The sequence below is a fragment of the Equus przewalskii genome, chromosome X (genome assembly GCF_037783145.1).
Source record: "Equus przewalskii isolate Varuska chromosome X, EquPr2, whole genome shotgun sequence".
NCBI classification, from domain to species: Eukaryota; Metazoa; Chordata; class Mammalia; order Perissodactyla; family Equidae; genus Equus; species Equus przewalskii.
The window spans coordinates 24696414-24718348 of record NC_091863.1 but is presented as its reverse complement, the minus strand read 5'-3'; the positions used below and the strand labels follow the sequence as shown (position 1 = coordinate 24718348).

The 21935-nt window shown below is 44.4% G+C and overlaps 1 protein-coding gene and 1 pseudogene across 15 annotated transcripts in view; one reads left to right on the top strand and one right to left on the bottom strand.

Moving 5' to 3' along the window:
• Positions 1 to 907: 907 nt before the first annotated feature.
• Positions 908 to 1684, bottom strand: LOC103565692 (tRNA 2'-phosphotransferase 1 pseudogene; annotated as a pseudogene).
• Positions 1685 to 16976: 15292 nt separating this feature from the next.
• TAB3 (TGF-beta activated kinase 1 (MAP3K7) binding protein 3) overlaps positions 16977 to 21935 on the top strand; it is a 60283-nt gene continuing 55324 nt past the window's right edge. For 3 of the 15 annotated variants that reach the window (XR_011536238.1, XR_011536237.1, XM_070606133.1), the window contains exon 1: positions 17420 to 17560. The gene's annotated coding sequence lies outside the window, so the exon portion shown is untranslated. Of the gene's footprint in view, positions 17009 to 17395; positions 17561 to 17650; positions 17926 to 21935 lie in introns of those variants that run through there. The other 12 variants (XM_070606136.1, XM_070606130.1, XM_070606140.1 and 9 more) reach the window with 8 other exon arrangements.

Sequence of the window (21935 nt, the reverse complement as noted above, 5' to 3'; positions counted from 1 at the left end):
CTTTGAGCATTTATCCCAATCATACCAAAACTAGCTAAAGCTTAGCTGCAATTTTTTTTTTTTTGCAGCGGGAGAGCTGTCTGTGTCTCCTTTTTCATAGTGAGTCCTTTGATACTGTATGATATGGCAATCTGAAGGTGCCAGTTTTCTAGTTCGCTGGCCCCATGCCTTCTCCAAGTTGCTGACTCACTTTTCGGAGTAGAATTAAGAACGCGGCTGAATCAATAGGCATCTGTGGCAGAGAGTGCTAGTTCTTCCCCAACACCCATTTTCTCTTTCTTCTAAGGAAGCAGAAATTTTAGCTAGGCACAGCATTAACAAAGGTCGGCCAGATCTTGGAAAGCAGCTCACCCGCATCAGAAGCAATAGCATTAGGGTAAATAAGAAAGATTTATAATGTTGAACACTGTCTGCTGCTTCTCACTACTTTTAGCAACATCCTACAGAGGGATGGACCCCACTCAGAGGTAGCCAGACAGCAACCAAAAATGGAAGAGAACGTAGCTCTGTCAGGAGTCATTCGATGCCTGTGGCCTGCGATTTCAGAGCCCCATACAGTTGAAACAGCCAACTGCTGTCTGCAGCTCCACAGTGAAGCAGTTTAAAGAGGCTGCAAAAAGGGGAAGATTTGGCAAAAGATACTACTTTGGCTCCTCAAGCACCTTCCTTCTTGACTGGTAAATGAGAGCCAGAGCAGAGGTAAAGAGGATATTAAGGATGACAACTTCCCAACCAAACCTATTAAGAAGAGCTTAAAGAAGCAGCTACCAAGTTGAATGAGAGGACAATGAGTCAGCACAGAGAACCGTGAAACAGCAAGAGAATTTGCCTGGAACAGATCCTGGGCTATGGTTACTTCCTTTTTATTTTTTGTTTTTCAAACTAGAGTTTCTTTTTTGTTATCTTTTTACATTTCTTTTTTTTTAAAAAATATATATTTTATTATTATCCTTCTTCCTCTGGAGCTGTGCTCAGGGCCACTCTGACACTCTGTCTTTTCATTATCAGCCAAGGAGAGAGGGTTTCGGTAGGGCATAGCTGCAGGGCCTCCTTGAAGTACTTGGGAAGCAGGAAGCCATCAGCTTTCCCTGGAGTCAGAATCACTTCATTGGCAGAGCTGAAGAAAAGGGCTCCATCTGCCAGGGCCAGGGGCCTGTTGATGAACATGACCCGTCTGCAGTTTGACCACATGCCACTGACACCAGGATCCCCAGGCAGTCCTAGGGCCAGGTGGATGTGCATCCTTCCCCAGCAGGACAGGCCCTTGAGCAAGATGGATGGCCAGTGCTGCCAGAATGTGCCATGGATGAGCATCAGGGCAGGGCCTGTGGGGTCCCCAGGGGCATCAACTCCAACTAAGGTACCTACAGAGAGTGTCCCTGATTGGCCTGGATGAGAAGGCCAGTGCTGGAGTCCCCCAGCTGCAGGGCAAAGCGCTGCTTCCCTTTGGTGTCCACCACACAGTGCACACCTTTAGCTGAGATGCTTCGGAACTGGGGAGCTGCAGGAGGGCGCCCAGGGGCACAAAGCTGTTGGCCCCCGTGGGAAACCTCAGCTTCAGGGCCCCGTGGCACAGGGCGCAGGGCAGAGCCTTGGACAGTTGCACATCTGATTCTTGGGATCTGTGAGTACTTCTGCCCCCAGGCCCTGCTGCTTCCTGCCTCCTTCCGCCAGAGGAGTTCATGGCCAAGACACACTCCTGCTGCTGAGCAGCTGACCGTGCAGGACGGTTACTTCTATATCTAATTGACAAGCAACAAATAGACCAGAAGCCTATTAAGTGTTACAGGGAATCTAAAAGCCAAAGCAACCAAAAGCCTGGCAAATGTCTGTGATGATTAGAGCATCTGTAAGGCAGGAAAAATGATTTTCCCTCCACCCTTCTAAGTTCTTGGCTGAGAACCCTCTGAAATAAAACATAGATTAACAGGAAAAAACAAACAGAAGTTTAATAACACATATGCCTCTTGTATACAGGAGAGAGATCCAGGAAAACTGAGTAACTCCCCAAAATGGCCCAAGTTATCACCTTAAATACCGTCTCCAGCTAAAGACAAAAGAAAATGTTGGGGGTGGGGAGCCAGTTATGGGACATTATCAGGAAAAGCACAGTAAACAAGGGTAAGGTTGTTATGCAGATTTAGGTCATTGCCTTCTCCACTGATAAGAGTTTCCAGAGATTTAGAGTCTGCCTCCTTTTCCTGGTGAAGAGAGGGAGAGACTTAGAAATAGAAATTTCCTTTATAAATGCAAATATCTCTTACAAAAAGGTAACTTCTACTTGGTTTTCAGAGCTTCTCCTGTCTCTGCTGTTTCTTAAAAATAATCAGCTCAAAATAATCCTTATGCCAAAGAGACATATTTTGGGATGGCAAGTTCTCTTCCCCTTCACCTCCAAGCAGTGTTGGGACCCCCAAACTGCTCAGCAGGAAGCAGGCTGTGAAAGCTGAGCAATCGTTGAGAAAGGCCCACTGCAGATGTGACCACAATAATCACTGAAAAGCAGTTCCTTTAAGAGAGCAGAGCTAAGGGCTGTCAGATGAGCTAACTAAGGAATTTAACCCAATGCTAGGACACGGAACTTTTGCATTTCTAAGCCAGTAGGACTCAATATTTGCCGTGAACTGATGAGCACTGAGTGGTTCCACTTCTCCCTTTTGACAAATAGAAGTGGCAAGCAATAGGATATATTGGAGTATATGAGGAAGCCATTTGGTGTAAACCTAATTCGGCCTGAACTTGTTTTTGCAAAAGGACCTGACCGTGGCCGTTGAGCATGCATTGTATATCTGCTTTAGACATTTCCTATGGCAAGAACAAAGGCCCTTAAGATAAAGGTGCAACTTCCCTCCCCCTCCCAACATTTGCATTTCCTTAAAGGTTAAGCATCTTTCCTTAGGCTAGGAACTGATTGCTGCACTCACCTGTGACCACCCAGCTCGAGACAACAGACTTGCTTCCTGCTGCGCCCAGCGAGATAGCAGACCCACTACCTGCTGTGTCCATCAAGCGCTGTGCCAACAGGGCAATCTTGTGACTATTGGGGGAGGGACCTTTCAATCATATGTAAAGCATCCTCTTTGGGGGTATATAACCACTCTGTACACCTCACTTCTTTGGTGTCCTTTCTTCCTTCGGGAAGAAAGGCCCCAGGCCATGGTCCTCACATTTTAGCTCAGAATAAACTCTCCCAAATTTTCATTTATAGATTGGTCATGGATTATTTTCGTTGACACTTTCTAAGATCAGTGTTTCTGTTCTTGTCACCTTGCTCCTGCTCTACCATTATGTTGTGGATGGGGCATATCACTTGTCTTATTTTTTATAGTTTCCAGGATCACAAGGAGACACATCTGAACCTGACATAGAGGATCATACATCACTCAGAGATCCTGGACTTTGAGATGTATGTAGTCTAGGGGAAGAAAAATAATTTTCCCTGTACCCTTCTAGGTTCTTGGCTGAGGCCCCCATGTAATAAAAGATTAATAGGAGAAAAACAAACAGAAGTTTAATAACACGCATGCTTCCTGTACACGTGGGAGAGACTCAGGAAAACTGAGTAACTCACCAAAATGGCCGAAGTCACTGTCTTAAATACCATCTCCTGCTAAAGACAAAAGAAAGATGTTGGGGAGCCAGTTATGAGACATTATCAGGAAAAACACAGTAAACAAGGGCAAGGTTGTTACGCAGATTTAAGACCCTGCCTTTTCCGTGGATAAGAGTTTCTAGAATTTTGGCCACTCTCCTCTTCCTGGTGTAGAGGGAGAAACACTCTTACAATGTAAATTCCCTTATAAATGTTAAGTCTCTTAAAAAGATGATAACTTCTACTCAGTTTTCAGAGCTTCTCCTGTGTCTGCTGTTTCTTAAAAATAATCAGCTCGAGATAATCAACATGCCAAATAGGTGTATTGTGGGGTGGCATATTCTGTTCCCCTTCAGTAGCAATGGAATTGTCCTTGGGAGTTCTCTCCCTTGGCAACACATATTTTCTATGTGCGGGAAGAAGTGCATGCATAGATGTTTATGTGGCCAGAAAAGCAGAGTGGCAGTGTTGTGGCACAACACTGGGGTTCTGTTGCCTGATGCACATAAACAAGCCAATTAATTATGGCATCAGCCTTTGGGAGAAGAAATCAGCTTTATCCTGCAAGATTGATCTGGAGGGAGACAGGGGGCATATGCCCTCAGATCTGTCTCCTTGATTCAGGGTTAGGGCTGAAATTTCAGATTAAGATTTCTTCTTCTGCACATTTTCTGAAAGGCAATTCTTTGGGGGTTTTTTTCCCTTAAAGACTGGCACCTGAGCTAACATCTGTTGCCAGATGTTGATCTGGAGGGAGACAGGGGGCATATGCCCTCAGATCTGTCTCCTTGATTCAGGGTTAGGGCTGAAATTTAAGAGGTTAGGGAGAACAGGCTGACACATGGAAACGCTGGCAGGACAGGATTTGATTGGTGGGCTTCGAGCATTTATGGTAAGGTTCTAAACGTTTATGATAAGATTCTAAACATTTTTGATGAGGTTCTAAATATTTGTGATGAGGTTCTAAACATTTATGGTAAGGTGGGGAAGGAATTTTAACACCAGGTCTTCCTGAATGACAGACCCCTCACTTCTTTTAAGTTCTGGTCATATCCCAGTCGTCTCCTTTCATGGAGTGGAGAATCTTTGGTTCTGCAGTCATTTCAGATTAAGATTTCTTCTTCTGCACATTTTCTGAAAGGCAATTCTTTGGGGGTTTTTTTCCCTTAAAGACTGGCGCCTGAGCTAACATCTGTTGCCAGTCTTCGTTTTTTTCTTCTTCTTCTCCCCAAAGCCCCCCAGTATATAGTTGTATATTCTAGTTGTAGGTCCTTCTGGTTGTGCTGTGTGGGATGCTGCCTCAGCATGGCTTGATGAGCGGTGCTAGGTCTGCACCCAGGATCTGAACTGGCGAAACCCCAGGCCGCCGAAGCAGAGTGCATGAACTTAACCACTCAGCCACAGGGCTGGCCCCTGAAAGGCAATTCTTAATCACTCTGTTGAGAAGACAGGATCTGTTGAACTGGTCCTGGAGGGCCTGCAGTTACAGCAGAGGCAACAGTTTTCCCCCAATATCTGTTTGCCTCTTCTTCTATCATAATACAATTTTGAGCTGAGTATATGACCACCGAAAATAAAAACTTTATTTCCCAGTCTCCTTTGTAGTTGGATGTGGTCATGAGACTAAGTTCTAGCCAATGGTGTGTGAGAGGGCACGTGTGCAACTTCCAGGTTATGCCCTTAAAGGGAAGACACATGTCTTTCCCTTTCCTCTTTCCTGCTAGTTGGAATATTGAGGTGGGAGAGCCATCTGGGATCAGGAAATCATGGCAGCACTCTATGAATGGCAGGACAAGACAAAAGGAGCCTGGTTTTCTGACACTTTAGAGCACTATACTAGCCTAGGCTTTTATAGGAGAAATTTTATTTATCTGTTATACATAGTCAAACTTATATCTTAATTAATAAGTAATTATACATCACAATCAAATTCTAGAAACCCAGAAGAAAATAGTTGTCTAAGAATGACAACTTCTTTAGCTTTGAGCAATATGAAATGTAAAATGTGATAGACAAAGGATTAATAACTATACCATATTAACAAGTCATTTAAATTTATAAGAAAGACATCTAAATCCTGTAGTTAAGAGAATAAACAGTCAAGTGATTCTTGAGGAAATACATATGGTGAAGGAAAATCACTTGGAAGATGTTTATCCTCTATAGATATCAAAGGAGCAAAGATTAAACTAATCAAGAAATTTCATGTTACCCCCTGATAATTATATTAGCTAATGCTTATTGAGGACCTATTTCATGCTAGGCACTATGCTAAGTGTTTTATATCACTTAATCTTCACAGCATTTTATATATGAAAAACCAAGACTTGAAGAGGTTAAGCAACTCACCGAAAGTCACATAATTAAGAAGTACTTAGAGCAGGATTTTAAATCCAGGGGTTTCTGACTTCAGAGTCAGTACTCTCAACTACTAAACTATATTACCTCCCATGCCCAGAGTCACATTTATACTGATGATAGCACACATTGCTGGAAAGACCGGTAAGTGGTTTCTCATTCATGGTTGTCCAGTTTGCTTTCAGATACCTTGCTGCCCTTCTCTTGCTCTGTTCTGCAACATGGGAGACTAAATTTTCCAAGTTCCTTTGTTCTCTGGCTTCTAGGTGGTTTTGCCCAACGGACAGTACTTGCGGAAGATTGGAGAGCAAGAAGAGAGTTCCAGTTCTTTTCTCTCTCTCTCTTTCTGCTTGTTACAGCATCTCTTCTGTGGACCCAGCTTTTGCCAGACCAAACCTCCCTTGATAGTCCCAGAAACTACTGGACGGTTCTGACTAGGCAGACTTAGTCATGCTTCTAGTTCCCTTTATTTTTATTTATTTATGTATTTTGAGGAAGATTAGCCCTGAGCTAACTACTGCCAGTCTTCCTCTTTTTGCTGAGGAAGACTGGCCCTGAGCTAACATCCATGTCCATCTTCCTCTATTTTATACGTGGGATGCCTACCACAGCATGGCTTTTGCCAAGCTGTGTCATGTCCGTACCCGGGATCCAAACCGGCAAACCCCGGGCCGCAGAGAAGCAGAACGTGGGAACTTAACCGCTGCGCCACCGGGCCGGCCTCCAGAAGAAAGGCTTCCCTCACTGGGAATCGAACCCGGGCCGCGGCGGTGAGAGTGCCGAATCCTAACCACTAGACCACCAGGGAGCATCTCTAGTTCCCTTTAGATAGCTCTGGTTTCTGGGCTCTGGTAATACCACCTCATCCCTCCATCCCTAGGGGTGGCAGCGTATTTCTGCTGTTGCCAATCTCTGAGTTATTTCACCACTGACTTCTCAGCTTCTCTATTACTTGTAAAGTCAATTTCCTGTTTTATTTTTCTTTTGTTAAAACTACTAGAGTGGTTTCTGTGGTTTTTGCTGGAACCTGACCTAATACACAGACAATATATCCCTTTTGGGAATAAGGGCAATAATGATGATGATACATGTTGACGTAGTTTTCTACCCTTAAAAATGTAGCCTAAGGAAATAATTTAAAAGAAACAACAGCGAAAGAATTTGCACATAGATGTCTATTTCAGCATTATTTATAATAGGAGAAAATTGGAAATCACCTGAATGTTCAATATTAGGAGAACGGACTAAAAAATCAGGGTATATAATACAATGAAATAAAATGCAGCCATTATAATTATTGTATCAGTCAGCTTTTGCTAGATTATGCTGCAGTAAGAGATGATCCCCAAATCTCTGATTTACCACAGGCTTATTTCTCACTCAGTGATCTATCCTTTGCAGGCTAGCTGCAGCTCTGCAGGACCCAGGGTCGCAAGGCAGTGGAAAAAGAGCAAGAACAGAATAATACAATCGCTCTTAAAGCTTATGCCCAGATGTGGGATATGTCATTGCTGCTCAAATTCCACTGGCCAAGTAAGTCATATGACCAAGCCTGATATCAATGAAGCCGATACTGGTCCTACAGTGAATGCCCATCAGGAGCTGGCTCTGTAAATATGGCCCCAGAGGAAAGGGCAGCAAATATTTTCAACCATAATAAAATCTACCAAAGTAATGAAGACTATGAAGAAACATAGAAAATGTTTGATATAATGATAAGGAAAGTAAGAATATACAAAAAGATTTTATATACACTATCGTGGTGGCGTCTGCTAGCTGTCCAGCAAAATCCATTCCAATCTGTTTCCTAGGCATATGAAGTTAGATGTAGTCATACGACTAAGATTCTAGTCAATAATACACTCTACCTGGAGATAGCGTCAAATCCCACAGGTTAAGAGCTCAGTCTCACGGTGCTGCCCACCCTCCCCACTTCAGATGCCAATTGCAAGTCCGGGTTGTCACTCATGCTTCTGACCAACTGGCTATAAACTGGAAGTTCCCACGACCCCCTTCTTGGGCTCAATTAATTTGCTAGCAGAGCTCACAGAATTTAGGAAAACAATTTACTTACTGGATTACCAGTGTATTATAAGAGGATAGAACTCAGAAACAGCCAGATGGAAGAGATGCCTATGGCAAAGTATGGTGGAAGGGGCTTGGAGCTTCCATGTTCTCTCTGGCATGCCACCTTCCTGGCATCTCTACATGTTCACCAACTAGGAAGCTCTCTGAACCCAGTCCTTTTGGGTTCTTATGTAGGATTCATTAAGTAAGCATGATTAAATCATTGGCCATTGGTGATTAATTCAACCTCCAACCCTTCTCCCTTCCCCAGAGTTTTGGAGGTGGGGCTTAAAGTTCCAACCCTCTAAATACAGGGTTGGTTCCCTTGGCAACCAGCCCCCATCCTTAGGGATCCTTAGGGGCTTTCCAAAAGTCACCTCATTAACATAAACTCAGGTGTGGTTGAAAGGGACTTGCTATGAATAACAAAAGGCACTTTTATAGTTCTTATCACTTAGAAAATTCCAAGGGTTTTAGGAGCTCTGTGCCAGGAATGGGGACAAAGACCAAATATACATTTCTTATGATAAATCACAAGGGCCCACTCTCTTGCACCCTGATTTACTATCTCCCAGCTATTCCCTCCTACATCATTAGGCTCATGACAATGGGTCAGAAAATTATAAAATGAGAAGTTAAGAAAGAATTCTTGTGATGTCACGAATCTCTAATTGAGAGCATGAAGTTTGAGAGTAAACAAATGATTTTTTTTTTTTTGACGAAGATTAGCCCTGAGCTAACATCTGCTGCCAATCCTCCTCTTTTTTGCTGAGGAAGACTGGCCCTGAGCTAACATCCATGCCCATCTTCCTCTACTCTATATGTGGGACGCCTGCCACAGCATGGCTTGACAAGGGGTGCCATGTCCGCACCCAGGATCCGAACCGGCGAACCCCAGGCTGCCAAAGCGGAACACGTGCACTTAACTGCTGCACCACCAGGCCGGCCCCACAAATGATCTTTTTAGGTACCAAAAGGAGAAGTTTAAAAAAACCTCTCTACATAATTTTTCCCTGCTAAAACTGAAATAATAATAAACTTTACTTTTAAATATTTATTATTTCACTAATAACAACTAACATATATTTACTCATTTTCATTATGAGTTTACACATGACCTCTTTAAGGATAATATCCCCAGACAAATTTCTCCATCCTATAACTTCTCCCATCCCCAACTCTCCCAAATACTTCTTCTCAACCCATAGTTTCTAGAACACCAAAGATGTGAACTATAGCTTCATTTATTTCATTCCATTATGCTTATTTGTTTATGTGGCACTTTTTTCGAATGGACTGGAAATACCTTGAAGCCAAGGGCATTGTTTTATTCATCTCTATATCCTCAAAACCTGGCTCAGTAAATGTATGTTGAGCAATGAATGAATTCCTAAGGCTATGAGTAAATGACACTCACTGATTCTGGTGTTCCTGACAGAGTTCATTGCATTTGGGAAGGCAAGGGCCGAATTCTCATTTTGGCTGGACCAGTTACCTATTACCTTGGGCAATTCTCTTAACCTTAATCTTCATCTGTCAAATGTCTCTTTGTACTATGCCATGTTTACTATGAAAAGGAAACTCTGTGGTCCAGAAAGATCTCAAGACCATCTGGGAGAGAAAGTGGCTGAAACAGAAGCCATTTTTTTATTTAATTAAATTAATTAATTAATTAATTAATTTGAGGAAGATTAGCCCTGAGCTAACTGCTGTCAATCCTCCTCTTTTTGCTGAGGAAGACTGGCCCTGAGCTAACATCATGCCCGTCTTCCTGTACTTTATATGTGGGCCGCCTACCACAGCATGGCTTTTGCCAAGTGGTGCCATGTCCACAGCCAGGATCTGAACGGGCCAACCCCAGGCCGCCTAGAAGCAGAAAGTGTGAACTTAACCGCTGCGCCACCGGGCTGGCCCCAGGAGTCATTTTTTCATATGTATTGAGGGCTTGGCTCTAATCTTCCCAAGAGCAATGAAGACTCAGTTACAACATTTTGTCAGCAGTATTAATCCATAAATCACTTACTTTTGGTGTGGAAGGATTTAAATCCTGCCTCTGTCCAAACTTACTGTGTCAACTTAAATTCTCCAGGTTTGTTTCCTTTTGTAGAATTACAATTAATTTAAAAGATGTTTATGGAGCACTTATGTCTTGAGCACTTATTATATGTTTAGCACTAAGCACTAGGCAAAGATAGGATGCATTTTATTAACACAGAATATAAATATTTTTGGTCACTTTGCTTTCCCTACACTCAATCATGGTCTTTGGTGTTCAAACAAGTTATTTCTTATACTCATTGATTCATGGCATATCAGTTTAGAATTTTTTGTTTGCAAGCAACAGAAAATTTATCCTAAACAGGCTTATGTAAAAGGAAAATGTATTAGTTCATGTCACTGAATAGGATAGGGGATAGGACTGGAGTTGAAATGACATCCTCCCGATCTAGTTCTTCTCTCTTTCTCTCCAGCTCTAGTTTCACTTCTTTTGGGTTGGTACCATTTTTTGAGGAGGATTAGCCCTGAGCTAACTACTGCCAATCCTCCTCTTTTTGCTGAGGAAGACTGGCCCTGAGCTAACATCCATGCCCATCTTCCTCTGCTTTATACATGAGACGCCTACCACAGCATGGTTTTTGTCAAGCAGTGCCATGTCCGCACCCAGGATCTGAACTGGCGAACCCCAGGCCGCCAAGAAGTGGGATGGGCGAACTTAACCACTGTGCCAGCGGGCCAGCCCCGGTACCATTCTTTAGACAGGAGTTCTCACTGCAGTCATGACATGGCTGTGGGAACTCCAGATCTTCCATCCTCTAGAAAAAAGTGAATGTGTCTTTCCTAGATGTCTCAGCAAAAGTCTCATTGCATCTGATTGGCTCTGCCTAAGTCATGTGCCCACCCCTGAACCAATTACTGTGGCCTGAGGATTGTGCAGCTCTGATTGGCCAGGACTGAATAATATAATTACCCTTGGAGCCAGAGTGAAGCCAACTTCACTAGAGGCACATACAGTCAAAGAGAGGAGTAGTCTCCTCCATCTCCCACCAAGGAAAATCTGGAACAATTACTAGAAGAAGGGTTGGTAGGCACAAGACAATAAAACAACTCAGTCCAGTATACATAGGTTTATTATACAGAGGTCTTAGATTAGGTTCTCTGGAAACAGATTTTGAGATGAATAACTGAGTGCAGGTTTATTGAGAAAGTCTCTTGGGAAATACACCTGTAAGGAAGTAAGAAAAGCAAGATTGGACAGAGGGAGACACTGACCCATGATGAGGTTGTAAGCAAGGCTTCAGCCTATCTTATATAGAGCTCTGAAGCTAGACCGGTCCTGTCACCGACTGGCCGCCCTGAGGAACTCAAGGAGGGGTTTGGAAGCATTTAATTGTTGTTCCAATTTTTTTCCCTTTGTTATGTTAAGGAGATGCAAGCACCAACCAACCACCCGGAACCAGACCAAGCCTCACCATAAGAGCTATGCCTATGAACTTTGCTTTATTTTTAGCGCTAAGATCTCTTCAGGAGGAGCTTAGGTCTTATTACCATCACCTACAGTGTATGTGGAAACATGTTTTCCAAGTGAGCCCGAGAAAGTCAATACCCACCTCTCCCTTTTGACTATTCATTCCCCATCCAAAATAAATGTCCCTGCTTCCCTTTGTTTGGGGATGCCATGACTTTGGAAATGATTCCTCATGGTCTCCTATTTGCGGCAAATATGCTTTACTTTGTGAGACAACTACTTCTGGTATAGAGTCTGATTTAACTCACCAGGAAGGGATCCACTTCCGTTTTGGTAACAGTCCTTCAAAGTTGACTCAAATTCATGCAAGGATGCCAAGTCTTTGTATTTCCACGTCAGCCAGTCATTGGCTGTAGGCCACCCACTGGGAAAGTGTATAAACTTTGTGAGGCAGATCCTTGAAGCAAAGGCACTTCCCAGTGAAGGACATAGATGTCAGCTGTCAGGAACTGATAGTCCCAGCAACTTGGGGATAGATACATTGCCTTGAAGAGGGGATCTTGGTGGAGCACCATAGTGTCCACTACAAATGCTCTCTACCATTGCTGTAATCTTAGTGAGGTCACTCCATATGAACTCTTCCTAATTCACCTATCTACTCATTCTCTTGTACCTGCCTAGCCTGAAACGGTGATGTTTTGTTTTGGAAGGCAAAGTTATGCTCAGAGACTGAGACTGTCTTTGCCAATAGTTTATTTCACAGATTTGCTGTGGGGTTGATAATAGTTTCACAAGCCAACAGCATATAGGATAATGTGTCTTAATAAGCCAGTCAAGAAATACCAGAACATACTCCAAAACAACGATAGATTAATCACATTATTGTTTCAGGCAAGGGGAGATGAAAGGAATCAAGTCCAAATTAATTAAGGTGTACCTTTTTATATGAGTAGGTACTCAGGAGAGATGGCTTGATCAACTGAGAGCTGATGTCTGGCTGCCAGTGCAAAATGAAAGCGAAAAGTCCCCTGTTGCTAAAGCACGTTGCTAGGGAATGATGGCGCTGGTGTTGGAGGGCAGGCTAATCTTCATGGGGCCACTGCGTGATTTGTCACCACTACTGATAAGGCAGTCACCCTTACCACGATAGGAGCTAATGCCCCCCAGTCTTCGGATAGTTTATTTAGGTCAGCAAAGAGTGCCATCCCCAGACCAAAACTCTCGAATAATTTTCACCAACTCTTGGTATTTATAGTCTAAATGTCCCCTTGCCATAGTTGCTTCTCCACATGCTCTTATTGATAAGCCCCAATCAAGTCCCCTCAGCAGCTAGGCTACTGAGTTACTAATGACAACAGATGAGATGATGACATCTTGACACAATTTGCTTCATTTTTATATTAAGACAACTTTTTTCTTTGTCATAAACAAATGAATTAAAATAACTTCACTTAAGTCATAAATAAGTGGATTTGAAATCATATCAAACCAATACACAACAAATGTTTTCCTCTGCTGTCTTCTCCTACCACTGTTATCTACCCACTGGATCTATAGCAAACTTACCTACTAGCTCATTAGAGAAGAGATTTTTTTTAAAGAAATCTATTTGTGATTCTCTCAGCTTGAGAATTGAGGAAGGTGGGCAACTGTCAGCCTGTGTATGAGGATTCTCTAAGAGCATCGTTGAGCTTATCTAGCATTGAGGAGAGAAAACTGAGAGTCATAATGAGTTTATTTAGAAGTAGATATTGAGCATGTTTTCTACTTTAAATGTGCCTGAGTAGTCCCTCACTGACAAGGTTCCTTGTAGGCTTGCTCCAGAAGAAGGGAGAGCAAGGGATCCCATCAATGGAACCCAGACTCACCCTTCAGGTCCAACAAAGATTTCCTCTCACCAAGGCTCAATTAGCTACTCTTGGCCCAACCCGCCACCTGCAGAAATCAACACTGAGCCACAGTATGGCACCATTTCTAAAGGAGATAGCCAGCCACTTGGGCAAATTGATTACTTTGTATCCCTTCCACATGAGGTGTGTGTGACTGTGCAGAAGAAATTCATTCTTTCCAGAACTGATTCATACTGTTGTTATGTTTGCCTTTCCTATCCACAGTTCCTCTAGCAGCACTACCATTCAAGAGTTTACAAAATGGTCATCTATTGACGTGGTATCCCATACAGTATTGCCTAAAATCAATGGACCCCTGTTATTGCAAAGGAGTTGCACATGACCACGAGAATCATGGGTCTCACCAAATATGTCATCACCCAGGAGCACACGGCCTAATGAAATGGCCCATTAAAGGCCCAGCTAAGCTTTTTGCTTTTAGACCATATCCTGTGGAGTCAGGGTGCCTTGGTGAGAGGAAGCCTTGGTTAGTCCCATGAGTAGCTATTATACTTGTCACCATGAGAGACCCTGAGTAAGACTAGAAGAAGAGCTGACCAGCTGAGCCCAACCCAAATTGCTGACCTACTGCACAATGAGCAAATAAACAGGTTATTATTTTAGACTATTATGTTTTGGAGTGGTTTGTTACATGGCAATAGATTATTGATACAACAAATGAGGCCAAAATATTTGACATAGTACATAAGACGTATGTGATACAGCTGAAGAAAATACCTGCAAAGTTCTATCACATGCTAAAGAGAGCTTCTGGGCCCTTCCCTAAAGGCTCAGAAGAGGCAGCAAAACCGGTTCTATGACTATCACCCAAACACTCCCTCCAGCCTAAATAGAAGAGGACTAGAAGGAAGAGTTTTATTAGTTGTCATTTTTGAGGGAGTGTTGTAGATTTTCCCTCCCATTGGGGAAGGCAACGCTAAGAGAGGGGGGCCTCCGAGAGCTGAGTTAGGAGCGTCTTCACGATGTATCACCCTTCAGCTGCTTGCTTACTGAACTGCAGCTATCTACAGGGCCAACTCACACAGAGAATTTTAGGGAGAGCTGACCACATACCCTTGGAGTTTGGAGAGTGGAGTCAGCATAGACACTGCTGCCCGCCTCTTGCCAGAAGAATTCAGAAGACAGGAAGCTTGCCGGAACAGCAATGACAGGGCAGCATGTCTGTTGCTCCAGCATGGCAAGGGTATGTGAGTTTCCCACGGATCAAGTGACTATCACAGAAAGCAAAAAAGCTTGAGCCTCTTGCTTGTGCCCTCCCAAACGCCGTGCCAGTGGGTGAGGGGATCCTGGCAGTTTGGGTATTCCAAGAGAGGTCTTCCACAAGAGGCAGAGGTTGAGAAGAAGTTAGAAAAGGTTGAGCCTATTTCGAAGAACTGCGCTGCGTGGAGGGTGCTGGAGAAACACATTCACCTCATGAGAGAGCTGGCATTTGGATGCCAGTCACATAGAAGGCATGGACAACCAAGACGGGACTTACAGCAACATCAAAAAGTAAAAGAGACCGGGGGCTGAGGCAAGAGAGGCCAGACAGAGGAAAGGGCATCATTTGTGTCCTAAGATGTACTATCAAATCTTCCCAGTGGGAGATAAGAAGAACCCCCAAAAGAAACCAAGAGAGCAAGAGCCGATTTTAGGCATCTGCCATGTCCAGAGAGGACAAAGCCATCTTATGACTGTACCTGTAAAGCAATCACTTGCCCACCTCCATTCCCGCCCTCTTCATCTTTGGAGGAGAAGAAACTGGTTAGCAAAATGGAGGAGGAGAAGTAGAAGCCTAAGTAACAGAAAGAGAAGGATTATACCCTCTTTGACTTCAAGCTCCTCACAGGTGGCAGGACCCAACTGGGAGACAGGACAAGATATAACTTTAAATCAAATTTAAAGTTTTGATTATTTTATGGGACTGCTGGTTGTCCCCCCAACCTTTTTTCTAAAGTCATAGAATTTTTAGCTAGGTTCAAGACTGCTTAGAATAAGACCACATTTCCCAGTCTCCCTTAATCACAGTAATGTGATTAAGTTCTGGCCAATGGATTGTGAATATAGGTGATGTTAACGACTTTTGGGTCATTCCCTTAAAGGAAATGGGTAGGCCTTCCCTTTCCTGATGACTGGAATGTGACATGGTGCTGAGCCCTTCTGGACCAAATATATTATGGTGTACTCTAGGGATGGTGGAGGAAGAAGACAGGAGACAAACGCCTGCTCACTTTGTGGAACGGAGCTGCTGTATTAGTCCACTTTGGCATTTAGTAAGCAAAAAGTCTCAGTGCCGTACTATGATGTACATTTGTTTCTCACTCATGGGTTTGTGAGTCAGCTGGGGCAGCTCTGTTTAGTATAAAACCCTGAACTTGAACAAGTCTTCTACGAATGTTTTAATATGATGGTCCCCACTACGTGAGGTGTGTGACAGGAGTGAATGGCCCCTTTCTGACCAGATCTGGCTTCCAAAATGAGTGGCTCTCAACACTGGAGCTGCTCTGCTTTGGGATGTGGGTCAAGTTAGGCTCCGCTCCAGGCGTCTCATTCTCATCCACAGGCTGGAGGGAGACTGCAAGTTCTCAGAAGGACAGTGACAGTCCCCTCCTATAGCAGCAGTTGGATCCAGCTTGAAGTTTTCCCTAAACCTGCAGACACGGCATCTTGAGGCCCCCTCAGAGACACCAGCACCAGCAGTTGCTGCTCCATCCTCAGAGGTCTGAGTTTCGGCTCCACAAGGCTCCCCCTCTAAATGTCTAAATGATAATAATCCCAACCTCTTGCCTTGATCCCCCTAGCTCTTGCATAGCAGCTGCTTCCTGCAGTTGCTATCTCTGTGATATAGTGAGTTCTCTTCTTGCTTTTTCAGTTATCTAATTATTAATGCTTTATATTAAATTCTGTTAAAATAATGGAGGTGGTTTGTTTCCTGACATCATCCTGAATGATTCACTGGACTAAATTCAATGCCTGTGAGACTCCCCTTCACTATTTTCTCTCTGATACACTTCATGACATCCTGCCCCCAATATCTGTCACTCTTCTCTGTACTCATTTTTATCATAGAATTTACTGTGCTGAACTGTCATCATTGTTTTTTTCTCATCCATCTCCATCCCAGGCCAATAGCTCCCTGAGGTCAGAGCACGTGTTTCCTCAGTTTTTGGCACACAGGCAACTCTGAACAAGACACGTTTGAATGAATGAACAGATGAATGAGCGAGGAAAAATAAAACAGAAGCAGTTAATAGTATGAGATTTGGACGGCTCACGGAGCGCCAAAATGAAAGAGAAAGTTAGATGGTAATGTGAGAAACAGGAGGGCTGTGGCTGCCAGCTGTGCGCCCAGCTCCGATCACACGGCAAGCTCTCAATAACACGAATCAACAAGAGGATGGAGGGGCCGCTAGGACTCTGCAAAGAATACTCGGTGACAAGGAGGGTAGGGAGAAGGAATGGGATGGAGGACTCCCGGGACGCCAAAGTGTGTTGGCCCTTCGGGCTCTCGAGAGACTGTTATGCCTTTAAGGGACGCCTCTCACTCCCCCCAGGCTCCCGCCCCGCCCCTTCCTGGGTTTCGTTCTGGGTTCCTCCGCCCCCTTCGTCTCCGCCCCGCGTCTCTAGAGGAAACAGGTAAAACACGGAGAACCGGGTTTTTTTTTTTTTTTTTACTCCGGGGCCCGTTCTGGGCATGCGTCACTGCCCGCCCGCGCGCAGGCGCAGTAGCTTCCGCAGTAACCGGGACTGCCCATTTTCGATGCAGGGGAGCGTTTGCTCCCAAGCCAGTTCAGGCTACCCTAATTGACCACCTTTCCCGTGGGCCCCCGCCCTCCGATGGCTGTGGGGGAAGCCTCGCGAGATCGCCTTCGGCAGTCCCCGGCGGCGCCATCTTTGTGCCTGGCGAGCGACGGCGCCCGACGGGAGCCCTGAAGCCGGCGGTTCGCTTGCCAAGCACTCGCCGAGACCGGATCCAGGAAATACGAGGCGGGCCTCGGTGGGAGGGACGCATTGAGGGAGGAGGGAGGAAAGGGGGCGGCGGCGGCTGCGGCAGCGGCGGCGGCTCTCACCAGATCCGGGCCCCGCGCGGCGCGCACCCGAGGGGGGTCGGGCGGGGAAGCGGCGCCGGCCCGGACCCCCCGTGGGAGCAGGCGGTGGCAGCGGCGGACGGGGAGCAGCGGCTGCCGGGTGAGTGTCCTCGAGGAGGCCCGTCACCTGCCCAGTGCGTCGGGGGTGGCCCCGGGGTCGTCCCGGTGACCCCGCGCCCGGGCGGTGGGCGTGTGCGCGACTGCGGGTGCCCCGGGGGCTCGGCTCGGCCTGGGGCTGCGGCAGACACCGGGAACCGCGGGGCGGCAGGAGGTCTGCGCAGGGCCTCGCGCGCCCGCTCCCGCCCTGGACGCCCCGGGAGGCCGAGGAGAGAGGGAGTGGCCGGGGGCCTGGGTTGGCCTTGGCCCCTCCAACGGAGGGGATGATGTCCTTGCGAAGAGTGAACCTCTGTGGACGGGCTTCAAGCCCCAGCAAGGCGTTTGGGGATGAGGACTAGCACCGCCAAGGTTGGGGCTGTTGAGGGTTTTGAGAGACGTGGGGAAGATTAGTAGTGATCGTAATAATTGTTCTAAAAGAGGTTTGCAGATGGCTGTTGGCAGGTGTGGAGTCAGGAGAAAGCGTTGTCTCTGTTCGTTTAAAGAAGATCACAGAAGCAGTTCTGTGAGGTCCAGTAACAGATGTGAGTTAGTCCCAGTTGGAATTCTCTAGTTTATTACCATGTACCAGCTCGTTAAAGCGCATAAAAGCAGGACTTGGGGGATGGGATGGACGGACAAGGTGGGTTATCAAGTAAGCTACGTATAAAGTCAAACTTTCATATTGGTGATGAAAAGCACTTCTGTCTTTACTGAAACATAATTTTTTAAATTGCTTAAGACATCTTGTCACTTTGGGTCCAGACAGGGCTTGTCAATTCCATGTGTTCTTTCGGGATGTTTGTCAGTTAGACAATAATTTTGGCTTGTGATGTATTTAACTCTGGTTTGTAAAAGGACAAGAATGAATGGGAAAGAAGAACAATTTGACAAACTTCGCTTCTTTGGCACACTTTTTCGTTTTGGAAGGATAAGGGGATTTACTTTTTTTCTTTGCTTTGCAAATGTTTTGCAGTAGTATGCAAGAACATTTGTGAGAAGAAAGAAACATTTCAACCAAGAAAGGGCTTTTGAGATCAGAGTTTAGTTTTTCACAGTATTAAGTTATAAAAGGCGTCATCACCCATGGTAAGTTTTGTGATGGTGTCTTTTGATGAACTCTGGAAGAAGAATGCAAGCATATACATGTACATAATTTTAAGTCAGTGTGTGATACAAAGTTTTTCACCTTTAGACCTCCCCTGCCCCCCATTTGCCTACAACTGGCTTAATCAAGGGAAACGCTTTAGTGAAGGTAAATATTAGATACGTGATTTCCATCTTTACATTTGGCAGAACATAATAATCTGTGTTTTGTCACTCTTAGTTTTCTTCCACGTTTATTTGACACAGCCTTCTCAATTATGGATACCATAGTTTGTGTTGGAGTGAAGGGAGCTAACGTTGAATATATTCAGGCACTGGGCTCAGTGAGTTATGTCCATCTGCATGTAATCCTCGTAGCTACTCTGTGCTAAAGATAATGTTATCTCTGTTGTACAAATATCGACAGTAACCCCAGTATTTTTCACTAACTTTTCCTTTTCATATAGCTAGTGAGTTGCAGAGCTAGAACTCAAACTCATGTGTGTCTGATTCTAGAATATGTGCTTTTTCTACTGTACTCTGCATAAGTGTATGTGCTGACTAATACAAAGTTTATGAAAATGGAAATTTTTGTTTCAAAGAAACCTTTCAATTCTGTTGGTAATCGCGAAAGCTTTCAGTGTCCTTGACTGAAGATAATCTTGTTTTTTTTCTTTTTATGTCCATTTTCTAGCCAGAGGTAACATTTTAGCAGAAGTCTGCTGATTATTAAAGATTCCCAGTAGCCATTAGAGACCTAGCTGAAATTCAGATGTTCAGTAATTTTGTGTCCAGTTTCAGTACGCCCAAGATAATTCAAAGATCAAATATTTTGTTTATTCTGGTCCTGAATAGTTTTCCAAATTGCATTACTAAAATAAAATATCAGCTGTTTGTAGGGGTTTGAATTTGCTTTATCGTAGCTGGGAGGTACACACACCCATACCCTCCCACCTACTCACCCACCCACCTACTTCTCCAACAAGTAGAGTACTTGATAACAGACACTGTTTTTCTTCTTTTTAATTTAGTACAGAGGTTTCAGACCCAGTTCGCAGTTTCCAGAAAATACGGCAGCTATTCTGGGATCCAGCATAATCTTCTATGGGGCTAGGGAATAAAAGACTTTCCGGGTTCCCAGGCAGTATCTGAGATGTCTGGCAAACAGGAGGAACGTCTTGCTAGTGCACAGCCATTAGTGACTTTTGTCCCCCACTGGTCTCTGCTCTTGCATCTTTGATGTGCTGCTGAGTTGCCAATCCTGGCCATTATCTCTACTCAAGAGAGAGTTCATCTGGAAGAGTAGCTGCTGAAATTTAAAAAAAAGGAAAGGTTGTTAAGTGTCTGGCATTCATCCTCCAGCAGGTTATTTGATTAGGTTTACCTGTTGAATTAATTACCCCTGGCTGAAAGTTCTGGGAAAGTTATTATGGAACTTGGGATTTGCTGCTGCTGCTTTTAAGAAATAAATTATTTGGGAGCCTTCGGTTAAGTAACCGTATCTCCCGGAAGCAATGGGCATTAGAGGCTGGAGGCAAAAGAAGTTCTGTGCTCCTCAGGACACATCTGCTCGTGTGTGTGTTATATGGAGTTTGGAGCTTTGCTTGAAATACCTTGGAGTCCTGACAGGTAGCGTTTGGTCTGAAGGAGCAAGTTTTTCATTATAGTTATACTCCCAAGAAAGAGTTAAACATACTTCCTTATTTGTGAAGGTAATTACTCATGGTATTTGGGCTATTGGGTGAAAAAATCGACGAATGATAATGTAACTGAGTGCTCACCAAGTAAATAAAAAAGCTTTTCTGAAATGATTTATATTGCCACTATATAAAGAAAAGACACCAGGAAATTGTCTCAGATGTCTTTAGAAGTTTATTTTTATACCTTCCCCATAATAAGCCTCAATTTATTCCCATGGCCACAAATATTCGTTTGTCTAAAAGTGAAATGGACCTGATGAAATATTTGGAACTGTCAAAATGAGTTAATCCTAAATATTTAAGAGCATTTATTATAGTTTACCTCATGGGCAGTTCTATTCGTTTATTTGTCCGACCCTTCAACATCCCACTTCCCTCCTGCTTCAGATTTCTCTCCTTTTCTTCCTCTTTCTGACACTGCTCTACTGATAACTGGAGCCTTGCTGTAGTTCTCAGTTGACGCTGAAGTCTTTGGGCAGAGTGGCTGCTGACACGGTGGGCAAGGAGACTCCTCTAAGTCGATTCCCCTTCTCCGAATCCCGGTGCTCTAGAAGGTCAAGAGGGACTTGGACAAGACCCCTTAGCCCAGTCCGTTCTTTCTTGAAAAGGAGAGTGAGAGTAGCCAGAGTGAGGGAGGCAGTGTTAAGACTCTTGCCATGGTTTCTCTTTTTCTTTTCCTTTCCTCTCCTAAGCGTTAAGGAGGAGAGTGTGTCAAAACCCACTGCTGCAGGAGCAGGCATTGTTCCCTCGTCCTCTTCTACAGCCCACGCCGCCCCCCGCACTTTGTCCTCTCTCCTTTTAGCTGCCATCTCACCCTTCATCCTTCTCTCCCAAGTAGGTTTTGCCTTTCTTATCTCAGGATCTCCTCCCACCGAAGCTCTGCCTTTTTGTCCTTCTAACTCTGCAGCCTAATGCACCGCCTTTCCTCGTGGCTCTGCCTTGAACATGGAAGCCTAGGCCTGTGGTCCTAGGGGAGCTCAGACTCCCAGTTAGGGGAGGAAAGAATAGTTTCCGACTTCCAGAATTGAATAGGGCAGGGGCAGTTGCTTTTAGTTTAAGTTGAATGCTAAATGGGTTTTCCCATAGAAACACTGCCCATGCAGGTCTGGTATTTTATTATCCTTCTGTAACCTTATGGGTGTTTAAGCTTTAAGCTTTTGTGTGCTGATTTGGAAACCTGGTACATAGACCTTTGTTTCCTGGGAAGGCAACTTCTGAGATTCAAATAGATGATTTTAAAAAGTCAGCTTGTGCTCTAGAAGTTGTTGGAGGTTCGGTGCTTTTTGTTAATCATTCGGTGGGATGGTAGGGAGTGCACCTTTAGCTATCCAAAATTAGATGTGTTACGTGGATCAGATGGCTCTTCTAGGAGATAGACTGATAGCCTTTTTAGATTGTCAGTGAAGAATTTCTGCGTTTAGGCACATGTTTTGAAATACAGTTGAAGTTCAGTCCATCTCAGGTTAATGTTTGTCATTAAAGCAGATGTTACAGTGTTGTGGAAAGAACAGTTTTGCTTTGTCATGAAAGGAATATCTTGTTCCCACTATTTCTTGCTGCTGTTTTGAAACTTTTCAAGGGTCTTGGAACTCGTGC